General features: G+C 39.1%; 1 protein-coding gene across 7 annotated transcripts in view; it reads left to right on the top strand.

Annotated features, from left to right (window-relative positions):
* Positions 1 to 2,053: 2,053 nt before the first annotated feature.
* Positions 2,054 to 19,271, top strand: part of LOC121284866 (diacylglycerol kinase beta) — a 695,944-nt gene continuing 678,726 nt past the window's right edge. For 4 of the 7 annotated variants that reach the window (XM_041200703.1, XM_041200704.1, XM_041200698.1 and 1 more), the window contains exon 1: positions 2,563 to 2,656. The gene's annotated coding sequence lies outside the window, so the exon portion shown is untranslated. Of the gene's footprint in view, positions 2,326 to 2,562; positions 2,657 to 19,271 lie in introns of those variants that run through there. The other 3 variants (XM_041200699.1, XM_041200700.1, XM_041200702.1) reach the window with 2 other exon arrangements.

Genomic DNA, 19,271 nt, shown 5'->3' with positions numbered 1-19,271 from the left:
GAAATAGTAATTGGAAGTCACCAGTTCAGGAGGGTAAGAAGCATTTCCAAAGACTTAATTGCAGGTCGAAAACTTCACCGTATAATTACAAATGAAAAACTATCGAATAACTAATTGGGAAGGAGGTTGTTGGTAACCCGAGGTAAATGCAGTAAAGAGGCACGTTAAAAGCAGAATAACAAAATGTAAGAATTGCGCGTTGACCAATTGTAGGAGCAATAGCGGTAAAAGCGCTATTTTGATCATCGGTGGAATGGGTAAAATATATATAGTTATTCTGTACCATGTTAAGAAATTGTTCCTCAGCCATTTTATAACTACCTCCAGCAACATTCCCCTCCCCCTGCCAGGAGTTACTTGAGACCAATGCACCACGGCTATTGTAAATAATTTTACTTCAATCCTACAAGTTTGAGTACCAGGCTATGTTTACGAGCGAAAAAAGTTTAAATTTCACTCAGAACACAATATGCTTTATAGAAAGCTGATAGACACACATACAATGGTATAATTTCTCGGGATTAAACTCCACGTTTAATATGGACTTTTCTATAACTGCCAATACAGAAAAATACTTAACCTCGCAAAATTAGTCCAAACTGTTTTGCAAGGTGACTGTGAGTATTAATTTCTCAATAATTATGTTTCGATAATTATGTTATCCTTGTCCGTGAGGTAGCAGCACTGAGGCTCTGAGCCAGGAGGTGAGTGCAACTCGTCAGCAAATTCATCAGCCGCGGACACCATAAACCTGTTTTTGATTGCAGCCTCAATGTATTCTGTCACTTCAATTTGAATTTACAGAGCTGATGGAAGTGTTAGAATGCAACATTGCTTCCCTCTTCCTCCTCGAAATCGGAAATCAGATGGAAATGTGATTGATTAGTGTGGATGCATTCCCCTTGCAAGAGCAGGCAGCGAAACTCGTTTTTTCAAGCTTACGGTATTTTTAAACTTCCCTGGCCTCTGCAGCTACATTGCTGCACTTTGGAAAGTGTAAAAGGCTGTAGTCATGTCAGTTGGCGTCATTTCCCAAAATATATCGTTTACATTTAGATGAAGTCATAGCAACCAAGACAATCCTTCTGTTTACTTTGTATTTCTGTGATGGGGAACAGTTTAATACTGCAGCAATATTCCAGCGAAACAGTATCGAAAACTGGGTTTTGCAAACAATCGTTTCATTGCAATGTTACGAAAGGTTAGGATTTCGGGCAAGCACGTGTTGCTACTGTTTTACTTATTAGGATTAAATTATCTCGAATTGGGGGGGGGGGGGGATGTATGCGAAAGTCTATAGCATCAGAAATGCAACATGCAGGTTGTCGGCGCCCGTTCCACGTGTGTTAATGTTTATTTCTGCTGTAATCGGGGAAAACTGGAAAGAGACGGATGTCTGGATAGTTTTGCGCTCTACTTGGCGCTAAAATCACCAATCCTTTCCATCGTCCGCAATGAGTGATTTAACGACAAATATAAAAACTGCAAGTAACAATTGGCTGCTGTTGGTGGAAAGAGGGACAATTCCCAGTGAAAAGAGTGTATGGCAAAGATTTACCTTCCAACCAACATCCGCGCTGGCATGAAATCCACCAGACTGCAGTAGTGAGCCGGACACTCAACCCCGCTAGACTTACTGGAAATGGGCAAACTTTTTTCGAACAAACCTTAATGCCAACTGAATAATGGCTGTTGTGGGATCTTGCTGTGCGCAAATTACTGTCCTGGGTACAGCAGTTCACTACATATTTCACTGGCTGTAAAGGCGCTTTGAACCCACCTGAGAGCTGGAAAAGCCCTATCTAAATACAAGTCTTTAATTTATATAGTGTTTGGGAAGCGTTGAAAGCTGCCTGGAAAAAAAGTCCCTTGAGATGACAGGATCGGATGAGCAGCGGACATTCACGTTGTGGCCGCGTTCCTGCATCTTCCAGCAAACTCCCCGCTCCAGCTTCACTGTTTGTGCTTTCACTGCTGTCTACCGACAGCGCGCCGATACCGCCGGGAACGGCGAGCGGGAGGCTTCCGGCTCGCTCTCTGCCGCGCGCCCCCGTCGAGCGGGCACGAGCATCTTGGACAGAGCGCGCTCCCAACAGCAGTGATCAGAAACTCCTGTCCTACAAGCAAAACACCAAGAGAATCTTCGGCTACATTTAAATAAAAGTAAAAAAAAGGGAGAGAACATTTTGTCTTTGCACTGACCGGTCACGGAGCTAATCCTCTCATCGTCGACTCTCTGATAATTTTTTTTTTAAAAAAGGAAGAAAGATTACAGCTTGATAACTCTTGTTTATTGCGGAAAGAAGAACTGGAGCCGGGTGTGAGGTGAGTAGATAAGAATTAAAGAGAGGGAGGGATGAAGCAGCGCCGCTTGTGGAAATGCAAGTGTGTTTGTTTTTAATCAGACTTTTTTTTGGGGGGGGTGGGGGTGGGGGGAAGTGGTTATTGTTTGCCTGCCTGAATGGTTGGCAGTGAAAGGTGTAGCGCGGTGTTTGGGTTGTAGAGGGAGGTGTGGGAGAGGGAGCCTGGCGCCTTTTGCGAAGCCATCGCCTGCACCTCGCCCCTGTCACTCGGGCTGTGCTGCCGAAGCGCCCCCCTCGTCCAGGCGGAGGGCACGACACGAGCGGGCGCCGGCTACACTGCCCCAGCCTTGGAGGTAAATGCCACTCATACCCTGTCCAAGTCTGCAGCGGCATTTCTCTTTCTCTCTCTCTCTCACGCCCTATAAAGCGCACTTGGCTCTGCAGCGTCCTATTCGCACGTCAATCTCTTGATTTCTTGTGTGTCGATTTTAAGACATTTTGTTTTTTTTAAAAGTCAGCGTGTTGAGAGATACGGAAACCTCAAACATATCCCCCCCCCGCAAGTTGATAATTGTATATGTGACAAGTTGTGAGAGCTCGTCTGAACGTAGCTAAAAGTTACACATTGTGCAACAGCACAATGTTACCGCAGTTCTTAAGGAAACCCATGGACAGAGGGTTATAAACTCAACATGGGTATTTTACTTCCAGTGTTGTATTAAAAAACAGATGAGTAAAATGGACTGTTATGAAGCCAACTTGGTCTGAAGCTTTTCTGTAAAATGTTTATAAACTACTGGGATCATCCAATCCCAGAACCTAGGACATAAATAGTGGCCGACCCTATAAACTTTACATAGTTCCCGTTCCTCGAGTTCAGAATTGATAATTAGCAGTTGGAAAATGCTATATAATTCAGCAAATATTGATTAATTGTTCCATTCTGTAATACTAGAGTTGAAGCTGGAGTTTTAATGCTGCAAAAGGTTTTGACTATTTCAAAGTTATTTCTAATTCAACTGTATTGGTCCAGGGCAGAATTAGGCCAGTTTGAACCAAAGATCCCTAAGCGGCCCCCTCCAGGTGATGATGGTTAACATCTGAATCTACTATGTTCACTTGTGTAATATATAAAATTGGTTGTACGGTTAAGAACCTGAATTTTGGATTTAAAACCGGAAATCCAGATTAATTTCCTAACGTGTTCAAACCTGTCTTAATTAGGTGTCACCAGCCTAAACAAATGGCAACGATCGAATTACAGCCTAAAATAGATGGATTTCTGATGATGTAATATTGGCCTCCAGATTAACAATGGCCTTTTTTAGTATTCAGGAGTAAATCACAAAGATTGATCAGCATGATGTCACCGAAAACCCTCGAGTGAATGTCAAATTCATTGTTGACCATAGCGTTTTAAGATTGAGGCTGGAAGAATAGGTGGTTGAAATCTGAGAGAGTCTGCAAAGGTTTGGTTTACAGAATTAACAGAACTTTGTTTTCTTTTCTGTGGAGTGATAAAGGTTAAGATTCATAATAGAAATCTCATGTTGGTCAGATGAAATTGATTTTTCCAGTTAGATATTCATAGTTTGTATTGCTGAGATCTCATTTACTGTGCAAAACTCTGCCACCAAGAAAGTTCATCACATATGCTAGAGCACTTGCTTTTTCAGTGTTCCATTCAATTTATCAGCAGTCCTTGTGATGGTCTGTCCACTTTGTTACAAAATGGCGGCTTCCAATTTATTTTACATCTTGCTGCTCAAATCAGTATATTAAGCAGTATATTAAGACATTTTCTTATTTTATATTTTTTAAAAAAGCTGTAGTAGAGGCCCAGTTGATTTATGAGAAGTGTGACCTTTTGTTTAATAGCTTTTTAGCCACAGGCATTTAAATTGTCAGTTGAGTGATTTTCAGTAGCTAGTGGCCCTCATACTAGAGAGTGTCTTGATCTCGTGGCTTACATTAATATTTTGTGACATGGCTTTTTATTCTTTTGGCTCGTGTGGAAATGAGGGGATTTTAAAAACTGCAAACTTAGATGTCTGAATATCTAGTGTAGAATGTCATCTAAATGATTATGCATAGATATCGAAAGGCCTGAGTATTAACTCCTCCCATTCAAAAGGCATGTATTTGTGTTATTCTATACTTGGTATTAACAGACACCCATCCCAGCAACTGAAATTAAAGTATGAGAAAAAGATCATTAAGGTTTTACGTTGAAACCTTGCATCAGATGAAATACTAACATAAATTGTCAGACACTGAGAGACTACCTTTGCATTTCCAGTTTTTAATATTTTTGGCTGTACTTTTGTTTCCTTGCAGTATTTTCCTAAAGATATAATGTCTGGATAATTGTGAAATAAAATTTGAGAGGCAAAGGTATTTTGATGTATTACAGAAAAAACAGCTCTTTGGTAATACCCATCTGCACGCAAATTATAAGTACACTTTTTCTATGTAATATTTCAGACTTTATTAAACTAGCACTACTCGGCTTGGATAAAGTTAGCTTTTGTTCACTAAAATGTCCTTTGTGTCTATGCCTATTTTATCAAACAAAATAAATGTACAAGAGTTTGAAGCTAACATTTTCATTGCTTCCCTTGATGGTTCAGCTGAATAAGACGGGGTATAAATAAACCATAATGACAAAGTATGTCCCACCTGGTCAGTGCTGAGTTGTCTGAATTTAGTTCGGTTAGCAGTAAAGACAATCCATGGGCTCTGAAACCAACCATTTAAAAATGATAGAATTGTCTGTGTTGCTGCTTACTGTTCAGTGACCCCTGCTGGAAAATGCACTTTGGCCATAAGGTGAGGTTAAGGCTGAGTCTGGCTGTGATGTGCCCAGTGCTCGAGTAGCCTCGGGAATGGCCGTTTGGGCAAGTGCACCAGAGTCTGGAGAGCAGGAGGGGAGAAAGCTAGCAGAAAAAAAAATCTTAAAACCTTCACCCTCTTCTTCCAGTTGTTCAGATTTGTGTTGCGACAGAGTGAAATGAACAATAGAAATCCAATTCCCTCTGACTTTTAAAATGACGTTCTACATGAAGAAAAAAATCCAAAGTGCAGACTGCCACAGTTTGCTGTCTGTTTTTAATAAGGTAAGTCTACATTCCCCATGTCAGTATGACTTATTATTTCAAAATACTGACAAATATTTCTTGTTACATATCTTGCTTTTCAAGATCTGTGCATGAAAACTTATGTAAAATTTAAATATTGCAATGTGTTAGCTGCCCAATAACCGGTACAATTGCTACCCGCTCAGTGATTTGAATAGCATCAAAAGATCTTGATTCAGCTGAATGTGAAAGCTCCTGGTGAAACCTTATACACTTTCCTATGATTTTTCTTTTTCAAACATGTAAACATTGTGATCAGAATCTAAGCACAACACTCTGGAGGGGAGAAAATAGAGCATGTAGTTTTTAAGTGGACTGAGTTTAGCATCATGAGGTAGTGATGCTGGCATATGTTGGCTACTGTATCTGTACCTGTACGTTTTTCTTTTTATATTTGAAAAGCTTAGATTCCGTTGACATTTTGATTATTTGGCAGTATGAAGCAAGATGCCACAATGAAAGGTTAATACATTTAGAAATTTTTGTCAGATTGTGTTTGATAATGCTCCTGTGAAGCACCTAGGAATCTTTTATTACATTAAAGGAACTTTATAAATGCAGGTGTTGTAAATGTAATACAACTGTACAAAGCAATTAGAATTCCTGAAAAAATGTTAGGTACATCTAGCAAATATAAATTGATATTATATGCAATATATTCTTAGGATCAAAGAAATTTTTAAAATTGGTTTCACTTTCTCGCTGCTTACCTTCTTGATCTCCTCATAGCATGTAATGTTTCTAGTCGAAGGACCACTCACTGGATACATGAGTTGCCAGATGACACTCCTCCCTGTGAGGAATTGCTTAACCTTCAAATTAGAGCATTGTCATGATGATAAATCTGAAATTGATAATTCACCTTGAGGAAATGGTGAGCATAAATGCAGGCCCTAACAATGGTGCAGCACAATGGTGCTGTGATGCTCTATGATGCCTTTGTCCTATCATTATATGACTACGCCATGTAGATAAAGATTTCTCAAAAAATGTAAGATCTGAAAATATGACCTTAACCTTATTAAGCTAACACACATGTAGGTTATTTAGGAAGGAGGCATGTGAAAGAAACTTCCAGATATTCTTTTCTTTTTGTACTGTGACCTAAATCATGTCATGTTTGTGGTTACCAGAGAGTGAAGAGTAGAAGTAACATTTTTCCAGTAATTTTTTGTTCTTTTTTTAATCTACACAGTTTTGGGTTTATCTCTCCTCCTTCTGTCCCAACACCCTTTACTCTTGGTGGATTACCATTATCTTTCTTCAGGTTTTTTAGAATATGAAAAGTTCAAAGCGCTAGCATCCTTTTTTTATTTATCAGCTTCAGGCAAGCGACACTCACTGTTACATGTTTTGTGCATAACTGTAGAGCTGGTCTCACTACCATGTTTTATGCAAGTTGCAGAACTGGTCTTACTATGAGATGTCTTGTGAATTATCGCAGAACTAGCATCACCATGATATGCTTAATGCATGTCACAGAACTGTCCTTACTCTGACTTGCCTTATGCAATACCACAGAAGAACAGCAATCCAAAAATTAATAGGAAGGTTTACCTGACATCCAAAGTCAGTGTTTCCTACCAAGGAGATAGACCTGAGAAACCAGATTTCATTTAGTAGCTTGTTTCTTGCAACCAGGAAACTTTGTTTAAAAAATAGAATGCAAGAAAAGTTGATTTTATCAATGATTTGGCATCCTTTATTTCCTACCCTCTGGTCAGCCTATGTTAAATTAGAACTCTGCATGACATAGTCAATATATTAAAGCACTGCATGTGATAATAAACTTGTACAGGGCTTTTGAGCAGTCTTATAAAAACACATTTTTCATTGGTATAAAATTTAAATGTGAAAAATGTAAGTACTAAAAGTATTAAAATGTTTCAATTGCCTTCAACACTTAAATCCTAAACAGTTTAGCATTTAACATATCTAGGATACAGATTCAGCTCAATCTGCAAAGAAGCTACTTCTCTTCCATTGTCTCCTTTGTTTAACGTGCAGTTTACTGTGAGATGTCCATTACTTGCAAGGCACCTTTTGATGCATTTGACCATCTTTTTAACAATGCTTTTGGGAATATTTTGAAATAGTGGTATTACAAGTTCTAGAGAAATTAAGACATTACAAAGGAATTAATGTTAGAAAAATCTAAAAAAATTTTATACAAAGAATCTTATTGTAAATATTTTGATTTTCTTGTGTTTCATTTGCATTTTTTTCCTTGTTTTCTAATTCTTAGTAAAGATATGAATGGTGGTGGGGTGGCGGCTGGTGACACAGTGGTAACGTCACTGGGCTATTAATCCAAAGGCCCAGACTAATGCTGTGGGGCTGCTGGTTGAAATCCCATCATGGCAGCTGTTGGAATTTAAATTCAATTAAAATCTGGAATTGCAAACTATTCTAAGTAATGGTGACCATGAAACTATCATCCAAAAACCCATTCTAAACCCAAATTGTTCACTAATGCCCTTCAGGGAAGGAAATCTGCCATCCTGGCCTGGTTTGGCTTACATGTGACTCCAGACCCACAGCAATGAGGTTGACCCCTAACTGCCCTCAGAAATGGCCTAACAAGCCACTCATTTAAGGGCAATTAGGGATGGGCAACAAGTGCTGGCATTTCCAATGATGCCCACATCCCATGAAAGAATTAAAATAAATCAGCCATGACCATATAGAATAGCAGAGCAGGCTTGAGAGGTCAAATGGCTATCTCTTTCCACCCTCCCCCAACCCCAACCATTTCCTAAGAATTGAGAAACCGAGGTGATAGTTATCCTTATATCACAAATTCATTTTTTGTCAACACATTTATGATTTTGCTACAGATTTTAAACCAAAGAAGTATTCCTCCTGCAACTCGATAGTCTTGGATGTTGAATGCTAGTTAAATTGAGAGTCAGTGAAAACTAATGTTAGGCCCTGTAGTATACAGAAAATGTTACGACAGCTTACCTTTACCAGAAGCACTAGTGAATAGATTTTAGGTAAACAATATAGCTTGGATTGAGGTAACAAAAGTATGTTGATAGTTTTCCCTCTTGTACAGGTGTATATGGAATACTTTAAGTGAAATAGATTTTTGAGTGTATTTGTGTGGTGTAACATGGTAAGACAATGACAAATGGTTTGGATGAATTCAACATTTGTCTATGTTCAATTTCTCTCGCTATCCCCCAATCTTCACACCCATTCCAAGCTAATTTACTCTCATCAGTAGGATTTTGAATTTATCATTGCACCATAGCTGATTGTCCAGATATGTCATTACTCCCTTGTTCTTGATATTGTTAAAATAATGAATGCATTTACTTGTTACAGAAAATTCATAATGCAGAATTTTCTATTGAAGGACCAGAATCTCTCTCTCTTTGAGTAAAAGGTTTATTTGCTGCCCAAATCACAATGAATGTAGTACTTCAGGCCAATTCATTTCGTGCTTCTAGAGTATCTCAGCATCTTCCCATTATGGAATCAAGTCGTTTTGAAAATAAGCTCGTTGTCCTGACCTTTGCAAATCTTCTGGCAGGTCTTTTTAATCTGATTTGGATGTGCATTTGTTATATATTGTTTTGTATGCAATGCTTTCTGGTGATCAAGAAGATGGAGAGTAGTTTTTAGATATTGCAATGAATAAAGCAGTTTTGTTTTACTTCCAATCTGGGGCATACATCAGCTTGCAAATATATTCCACATTTTAAGCTTACATATGCTTGTGTTCATTTGGTCATTTTCAGAGTGATCCTACCACACATACATATAATATGGACTAAAACTACTTTTTCGTAATTAAAGAAATGGCAATATAAATGTAGCTTAAGGTATTTTTTTTTAATAAAGGCAAATGCATTTAAATTCCAACCAAAATGTCCAAGTCCAGTTTACCTGTTTGGAAAATGTGTTTTCAAACATTCTGTTTTAAGCAGCTTGAAGTTCCTAGATAATTTTGCAGGTTTAAAACCTAGCAGTGGAAAAATATATTTACGTTAAGGTAGTGCTTCACGGTCATTAGTTGCTTTTACAGAGTAGTCAGTGTTGTCATAATAGCTGATTTGTGCATTGTTGATTTTTTTTGAGATATAGATAAACTTTGGTCAGGAAAATCACCTTGCTGTTCACAGTGCCAAAAGTTTCAAATGTGCTGTCTTCATATGGCGCACCTTTGCTGCTGGCTGAAGAGGCCAATCCTTGAGAGGCAAATTCTGCCACAAGTGTTGCACATGAAGCTACCAGGTGTTGTTGTTTTCAAGGTTGGCATCTGTTGCCAAGCCATCATGGTGATGCATGCCTGCCCAAGGCAGGTGTCGCCAAATTCCTCTGTCATCAGTTAGTGACCTCCAGGTGCAATTATTCAATGTCTAGGGCCTTCATGTCATGCTTGCAAACATCCTTGAAGTGGAGCTTTGGGTATTCTACTGGTTGTATGGCTCCAACTACCTCACCAGACAGAAAGTCCTTGGGTATGCGACCATATATCCATCCTGTGGATATGCCTGAACCAAAGAAGCTGCCTCTGTTGCCGCCTCTGTTTGAATGCTAACAAACTTGGGAGCTCTGCCTTTTGTAGATCCCAGTTAGACATTCAAAACCATCAGCAGAGCAAGATCCCATGAAAATTTTGCTATCCACCAAAGCTTCTTGGTCTCATCCGCTTCTTTCATGACAGCATGCACTGTACTATACAGTTTGATGGCTCCACTTCTGACGCTTTGACTGAAGAATGGAGTTAAACAGGTGTTAGGCATTTTCTTGTCTATGCTCCTGACCTCTGCCCCCCTGCAGATATTGGTGGAATCTACTTGCATACTAGGTTATGTAGCAAGCTTTACAGTGTGTCAGGACTGTATGCGAAGAGAAAACACATTATGTCCTGATTAGAGAATGCTATGCTGATGCTGCTGCATTAATCGCCCACACGGAAACTCCACTACAAGGCCGTGGACTATCTCTCCCATACCTGTAACTTGTTCTCCCTGACAAGTATTAAGAGAACAATGGTTGTGTGACAAGCTGTTGCATCACTGCAGCTGGGGTCTCAGAAAATCAGAATAATAACATAAGAAATAGGATGAGGCTATTCCCCACCTTGAGCCTCCTTCACGCATTCAATAAGTTCATGGCTGACCTGATTGTGGCCTTAACTCTACTTTCCTGCCTAACCCCTATATCGCTCGACTCTCTGTAGATCATAAACCTGTCTAACTCAACCTTGACTACAGTCAAAGACCTAGCCTCTATTGCTGTCTGGGGAAGAGAATTTCAAAGCTTAACACCCCTCTGAGAGAAGACATTTCTCCTAATTTTGTCTGTGATCCTGTGATAAAGGGGAGGCTCCTTTATTTTGAAGCAGTGCTGCCTAGCTCTAGATCACCCCTACAAGGGCAAACATCCTCTAAGCATATACCCTGTCTGAAGCCCTCTCAGAATCTTGTATAAATCACCTTTCATTCTTCTAAACTCCACTGAGTATTGGCTCAACCTTTTTCACATAAGACAACGCCTTCATCTTAGGAATCAACGTAGTGAACCTCTGAACTGCCTCCAATGCAAGTATGTCCCTCCTTAACTAAAGAGACAAACCCTTGTTACAAATATGAAGTTTGTAAGATTGTAATTTTTTGAAATAAAATTTGCAGGTTGCCGTAGTCCCAGAGGACCATAGGTTGCTCTCTTACCAGAGAGAGACGACTGGTGGTGAGTTTAACTTAAGGTTTACCACACCTCAAGCGAGGTTGACTGTGGGTGACCTCGGCCAGTACGGGAATTGAACCAGCACTGTTGGTGTCACCCTGCATCAAAAGCTAGGTGAAATAAAAACAAGGATAGCAATGGGCAAGACCGTATTTGGTAAGAGGTGGTTGCAAAGCAGAAAGCTGAATAAACAACTCAAGAAGTGACTTGCAAAGAGCTGATTTGGAGTGTTGAAAACAAAATAGTGCTGTTACTGGAAATCTGAAATAAAAACAGAAAATGCTGGAAAAACCCAGGTCTTGGAAGCACTTGTGATTTGGAGTGTTGTTTTGTATGGATGTAAGACTTGGACTTTAGAGAAAGAGGAGACCAACTTGCTAAATAACTTTGGGTTTGGAGGAGAATGGAAAGGGTCAGTTGGGCAGAATAAGTAACAAATGATGAAGTGCTGTGGAGAGTGAATGAGTAAAGAAATTTGCTGAATGTAATTAGGAACAAAGACTGGGCAAAGCACATCTTAAGAGGTATTGTGAGAGACTTTATGGAGGGAAGATTTCAAAGCAGAGGAAGGAAGAGAATATCAATGTTGGATGGCTTGAAAATTGAAGGAAGCTATAGGCAAATGAAAAAAATAGCATAGGGTAAAGAGACATGGACATCCTTTGGGAAGAGAACACATGATATGTTTTGGGACTGTCTTTAATTTGTAGTAAAATAGAGGAATGATGGCGGTCATGTCATCAGTTCTGAATTCTGCCTGGTAACAAACCTGGGGCGGTGGGGTGGGGTGGGGGGGGGATTGGTTATTAAAACTTAAAGGGGCCCAAGTTGTTTTCCTGGGAACAAGGTGAAAGATATTTAGATTTATGAACAATGACCAGGGCTGATGGTGAATAGACTGTTTGTCTCCTAGGAGTACTAGATTTTGTAAACGTGTTATACTTTATACTGTCTATTTCTATCCAAGATAGAATGAAGCGGGGGTGGGGGGGTGGTTAGAGAATAGTTAATTATGATTTCTACCTGGATATAAGACCCATGTGCTTCATACTGCCATTGTGATGGAATTTGAAAGGAGAAAAATCCAAATGAAGCCATTGTAGGTTTCTATAAATATCACTGAACTCCACAGACAGGGTCAGTCTGCAAGAATCTGAGATAAAGGCAGCAAGTTTCTATTCACACAGGATGCAGGTAGGAGCTCATGCTTTGACTGAGGAGACAAGATTTCTGACAGTTTTGATGAAGCCAGAAGTTTCATCTAGCTTTGGCTAGAGGGAGGGATTTCCGATTTGTCTCTGGCTGTAAAAGTCAGTTCCGGAAGTAGGAGTAGAAGTTATCCAGCTGGAAAAGATAAAAGGAGCAGAGAAAAACTTTGGACTGATTTCTGGAGAATGAAGTGTCTACTTAAAGGACAGAGTAAAGTATTACCATGGAGGGAGATTTTCAGTTGTGTTAAATGGGGAATCTTTTCTGAAGTTCCAATGTTGATTTAGTTTTTGTTGCAAGTAAAAGTCTTAATTTGAAATCTTGTCGTGATCCTTTTGGTCAGTTATTGAAAGTTTGAATTTCTTTTCAAAAACTTATTGATCTCTAAGGGTATTGTATAACACTGTATACAATATCCTTGGTCTCACCAATGCTCTTCACAGTTGTAGCAAGAATTCCCTACTTTTATACTTCACCCCCTTGCAATAAAGGCCAACATTCCAGTTGCCTTCTTGATCACTTGCTGTACCTGCATGCTAACTTTGTGTGATTCATGTGCCAGGACACCCAGATTGTTCTGTCCTGCTGCATTCTGCAGTCTCCCTCCATTTAAATAATTTAAATAATATCCAGCTCTTCTATTCTTCCTGCCAAAGTGGACGACCTCCCATCTTCCCGCATTATACTCCATGTGCCAAATTTTTTGCCCATTCACTTAACCTGTCTGTATCTTTTTGCATACTTTGTGTTCTCCTCCTCAACATGCTTTCTGTAATAGCTAACCTGAAAGGTGACACCTTTGACTCTGCAACACTTCACCAAAGTATCAGTTTGCTGAAGTCCTTGGACTAGGGCTTGAACATCTTACCTTGTGCAAGGAGGGAGTGCTACCACTGGGCCAAACTGCCCCTAACACTAACTACATGACTAGTTTATGACCAGGCACTGCACAGTGCAAAATGTAACTGGCTGAGCTATACTATCAACTACTTTGCTGGACCAATGTGCAAGATTGTCGTATATGTTTGTAATTTCCAGTTGTCACTTTCCAACCTTTGTGAAGATGTGTATCAGTAAATAAACTACAGCTATCAAAGCAAAATGGCTTAAAAGGCTTTTTTTTTCCAAATTGAGAAAATATCTCCATTGTTGAAAAGGGTAGGCAAAGTGGGAACTAGTTGGTTACGTGACTGCTGAGGTTTAGTTTTAAGTGCCTAAAAGTTACCATTTGAGGAAGAAACAGCTGAGAGAGGCAGAACAAAGAATGGAGGTGTCAGGAAATAATGAATTGGAGTAATAGACTATTAAGGAACTTTGCTTTCAGCATAATGGGAATGAAGGCATGCACAATACATATTCAGTAAGAAACTATGCCCTCTTTTTTAGTATGAAAGCAGGGAGCATGCAAATCAAAGTTAATCAAAAATTAACACATTTGAAAGAAAGTTATCTGAGAGTACCCAGGCTGAGAATGATGAACCAAGTGCTGCAAAGTTCATCATAGAATTCAGTTAAATTTAGCAATTAAATTTAGCAGTTTGTGGCTCACTTTACAGCAACTGAGACATACCAATTTAAATGAATTTTTTGTGTACAACATTTGAATTTAGTGATTTATTCTTCTCCACTTTGAACTAATTTCATTGATTATTGTCACATAAAAAGCCTTTTCCTTTGTTTTCCTTCCTCTAATGCTTGCTGCAGTGGGTTGGTACTGAATTGACTGGGGTAATTACACTTGGAAAGTTTTATTGCCAATTTGTCTCCTGATTCTTCACTTTTAAAAACGTAGATGTCATTTTTTTTTAATAAAAGCTCTCCTGTGATATGATTCTGTCCTTGGGTTCAGGTACCCAAAATAATTGGATTTTTTTTACATTTCCACTTGGCTCCCCATTTACCCCTTGAATATTTGGTGGCAGTTGCAGACAAAAATGCTAAGTGCCAAATCTGTGTTGGATTCTAATCTTATTGTAAGAGGAAAATGATCCAAATGGATGGTAACCAGATCTACTTAACAGTAATATAAAAGCAAAATACTGTGGATGCTGGAAATCTGAAGTAAAAACAAAGAACTGGAAGTATTTAGCTCGTCTAGCAGCATCTGTGGAGAGGGAAGCAGAGTTAACACTTTGAGTTGAATATGAATCTTCAGAACTGCTCCTTTTAATAGTAACCCATGCAGCTTGACCTAGAGCAGAATCAGAGCTTGTTATATTCATTTTTGTTTATTTTCCCTAACAATGCAGAATGTTGATTAACTCTAACTCTTGGGATACTCTTACATTGGATTTAGAAACATACAAAAATAACATTGAATTTCTAATATTGATTTTTTTTAAATTACCATATGGTTGGTTGTCAAGTGGGTTTTAAACTTTTCTCTTGGTGATATCATTGAATACTTATTCACGCTATTTTAAAAAAATGTTTTAACTGACCTTCAAATAGCTTGCATTGAAAATAGCACCTTTAACCATGCCAAGCCACTTCAGAGAACACTTCATGAGCAGACAATATTTGGCTACAAGTTGCAGAAAAAGATATTAGGATAGGCGACAAGGTCAAAAAGGAGAGGGTTTTAAGCAGCATCTTAGAAGGGCAGCAAGGTTTAGGGAGGGACTTGCAGAGCTTAGGACCGAGACAGTTGAAGACTGCAATTGGAAGGGCAAAGGAAACCTGGACCACATGGACCAGAATTGAAGAAATCCAGGGTCTTTAGAAGGTTGTAGGAGGTTACAGAGGTTGGAACACAAAGGTGAGAATCTTAAATTTGAGGTGTTGCCTGTCAGTGAACCAATGTAGGTCAGTGAGTTGATTGATGCATGTCAGGATACGGGCATCATAGCTTTAGATGAGCTAAACTTTATGAAGGGTACAAGTTGAGAGGCTGACCAGAAGACGGTTGGAAATAGTTGAGTCTGGAGGTAGCAGAAGCATTGGAAGTTTGAGCAGTAGATGGGCACAGGGATGGGTGATGATGTGCAGATGATAGCTGGCAATCTTGGTGATGTAGCGGATTATGGAGTTGGAAGCTCAGCTCAGGGTTGAATAGGATATTGAGATTTTTAAATCTAGTTCAGCCTCTGACAATGGCCAGGAATGGGGTGGAACTTGGTGACTAGAATGGAGTTCATGGCAGAGTCCAAAGACAGTGGCATTGGTCTACTCCATATTTCATTGCAGGAACTTTTTACTCATCTGATACTGGGCAAGCAATGTAACACATCAGGCAGTGAGTGGTTAAGAGATGGTGGTGAAATAGAACTGGGTGTCATCAACATACTTGTTGAATCTGGTTTTGTGTTTTCGAATGATGATGCCAAGGGGTAGCATGTAGATGAGGAAGAGCAGGACAAATGATAGAACCTTGGGGGACTCCAGAGATCATGGTGCAGGAGTGAGAAGCGATTCCATCATTCTACTTGCAACCACAGTAGTCTGAATTATTCTATTTCCCACATCTTTAAATCACTCCTGATAATATACCCACAAGGACTGAGTTGAGGCCAATTCAATTTCACATGCGATCTTTTTATCCAGAGCAGAAAGGGAGAGAATTTTCATCTTACCACTCTGATATGAATTTAAAGTCCCATTTCTAGCAGTGAGAGATTTGCTAACCTGTTGCACTATGGAATTAAAAAAAAACTGTTCTCCTTTCTTCGTTCCTTTGATACCTTTTATTTGCCTATCTGTACTTCATCCTTCTTCACCATTGAATGTTTTCCTTTTAACCTTGCCCTATAGCAAGGATAATTTAATTCTCCTTGCCAACCTGCTTGTTGCCAGGTAAGATAAAGGATTCTAAAGCATGTTACATGTAAGGTCTTGAGGAATAAACTGATATGAAGATGGAGTTGGAAAAGTGGTCGCTATGGAGACACGGCCTTGCAGCCACCAAAAGCAACAAAATGAGTCATGGCCAAATTTATTGCACTCTACATTCAGTCCACAAATTCCATTGATGCTTGAAAGATTATGGCTGCACATGTTATAGCCAAATAGATGTTCTGAATATGCCCCACATATGCAATCTGATTTTAGTCAGGAGGCCATGACTGGCACATGCAAATCCTCTGGTCTAACCCCTTGACATATAAATATTTTCCACACATTAATCAAAAGAGATGATGTAACAAAAAAGGAAATTTTTTATAGTACTTTCCATTTCCTCAAGAAGCCTCAAAAGTAATTTAATACTTGTGAAGCATTTTGAAGTGTCGTCACTGTTTATCCGATAAATACCAAAATGATTTGTTTCGATGGTGCTAGAGTAAATGTTGGCCTTGACACTAAAACAACACCCTGCCGTAGCTCACTGGGTTGCACTCTTGTCTGAGTCAAAAGGCTGCGGGTTAAAATCCCACTCTGGAGGTTTGTGCACAGCTGACACTCCAGTGCAGTACTTAGTGTGCAGCATTGTTGGAGGTACCATCTTTCATATGTGATATTAAACCTAAGCCTCCTTGCACACTCAGATGAATGTAAAGAATACCAGGACACTATTACAAGGAATAGCTGGGGAGTTATTGCTGTTGTTTTGACTGATTTTAATAACCCTCTCAATCAACATCGCCAAAACAGATTATCTGGTCATTATCATATTGCCGTTTGTGGAACCTTGCTGTGTGCAAATCAGCTGCCACATTTCCTACATAACAATAGTGACTCCACTTCAAAAGTATTTAATTAGCTGTAAGCTGCTTTGAGATGTCTTGAGGTTATGAAAGGAAGGTGTTAAGGTTTTTTTTGAATAGTGCATTAGGACCTTTAGCATGTACCTATGCAAGCAGCTGGGTATTAGTCTAATGCTCCATCCTCTCATTGTGAGCTGTTCCAAAATTCTGCTCCCTATACGTCAAATCTTGCACTGAGTCCCACTCACCCACTCCTGTGCTCGCTGACCTACTTTGGCTTTTGGTTTACTAATGCCTTAATTTTAAATTTCTCATCCTTGTGTTCAAATTCCTCCATTCCTCTATACTCCTTCCTTTTGTCGGTAACACAACAGCTCCAACAACTGAGTTCCTCCTTCTCTGGCCTCTACTGCATCCCCCACTTTCGTTGCTGTTCCATTAGTGGCTGTGCTAATATCTTCTCCTTTGCCTCACGTCCATTTTTGCTTGATTATGTTTCTGTGAAGTGCTTTAGGGCATTCAAGGAGCTATATAATTGCATTATGTAGTTGTAGTATTAGAAGGAGGGAATGGAATGAGATTAGATGAAATGACTCATGAAGAGATAAGCATGAGGCAATACTTAATGGCCTGGAAGGCAATTTATGAACTGTCATCCTCTTTGATTCCATAACCATATCAACAAAATATCTTGTGTATCTCACCAGTAATTTGTCTTCATAAACAGTTTCTGAAATTATAGTTACTGAACAGGTTTTAACTGCTCAGACTCTCCCAAATATTTAAAGGAATTAATATTTTGCTGTTAGTGCCTCATGGTATTTGTGTAGGTGTTCATTTTATGTCATAACAAAATTTAACAAGTATCTGAATTTGCAGGAAGTATACTGTAATGGTACCTAACACTCAAATATTCCAACTTTTAGACATAGTGGTTCTGTGCAGTATTTTTGATTACAAAGCCGATTTGATTAAAAAGAGGGATGTATTTAAAGAAAACGCATGTACAGTGAGAACACTGATTCAGTTTTCCAACCTATTTACTTTTGATCCATGTTTGCAATACAGAACATGAATGAAATGACAGAAAAAACAAAATGGCAAAAAACCCTGACCTGAATAAGTTGGTGAATGTAATGTGTTGTTATACCTGCACAGACAGGTGCCTTTTTTTAAAAAAAGAAATGAATTTCCCAGCAACCTATGGAAAGAATCACATAAGATTTCAAGTTTTAAGACTTCTGTAACAATGTGACACTTGTGCAATATGGACTTATGAAGTATAAACTCAAAATGGACATTTCAAAACAAAATGGAGTTGCAAGGTCAGGTGAGCCTTTCTTTCCTGTAAGTACAAATGGTGTCACAAGACCCTCTGAACTAATCTTGTCTGGACAAGCCTTGACAAAGTCATTAAAATGCAAAAGACCTTCCTGGACATATCTTTAAGAAGTCGTTAAAATGCAAAAAAGCCTTCCTGTAGTTAATGGCTGCATTTCTCCAAATCATTAAAGAAACTGGTTTAATAATACTGTCTGCAAATGATTCGACTCCAGAGTTGAAATCCAGAGAATGGGTGTGAAAAAGCTCTCTTTTATCACAATGGTATGTGAATGGGTAATATCAGGACCCCAGTGTTTGACAAAGGTGAGGACAATGAAAAAAGATGTTCTGGTCACATAACAGACTAGGATTCTGATAAGGAGATTTAATATGGCACTTTTTTTTTGGGAGAGGGGAGAATCATTTAGACCAGTGAAGGAGCAAGACCTAAGAAACAGCGGTAGGCAGAGCTTTTGGGCTGGCCTTGACCTCTCTGCTTGGGAAACCAGACCAGGATTTCACTATAGGGCTTTGTACCTTGACTGGAGTGGAACAAGAGAAATCTGCTGCTGTGTACAATAACCAATTTGTCTTCCTAAAACCTCAACTTTCTTCAGTGCACCAAAAAGGATTAGATTTTTACTGCTGTGGCATGGGGAAAAGCAAGTGTGACAAAGAACTTTCCAACTCTTGAGACTTAAAACTTGTTGTTTTTCTGGTACTGACAGTTAACAGCACTCGGAGGTTAAACTTTTTTTAAAAAAAGAAGCAAGCTGCCTTCGGTCAGTCGACAGGTGGGGAATAAAGAGGAACATCCCTGTCATCTCTCCCCTGTCTGTAACACAACTTAAACTAAAATCAACATCGACTAAACATTACTTGATAGGTAACGATTATACCAAACTACATAACAAGTACTTCCTCACTATTTAACTCAAACGAAAATGCTTTATGACAAA

The sequence above is a fragment of the Carcharodon carcharias genome, chromosome 12 (genome assembly GCF_017639515.1).
Source record: "Carcharodon carcharias isolate sCarCar2 chromosome 12, sCarCar2.pri, whole genome shotgun sequence".
NCBI lineage: Eukaryota > Metazoa > Chordata > Chondrichthyes > Lamniformes > Lamnidae > Carcharodon > Carcharodon carcharias.
This window is presented reverse-complemented; position numbering and strand designations above follow the sequence as displayed.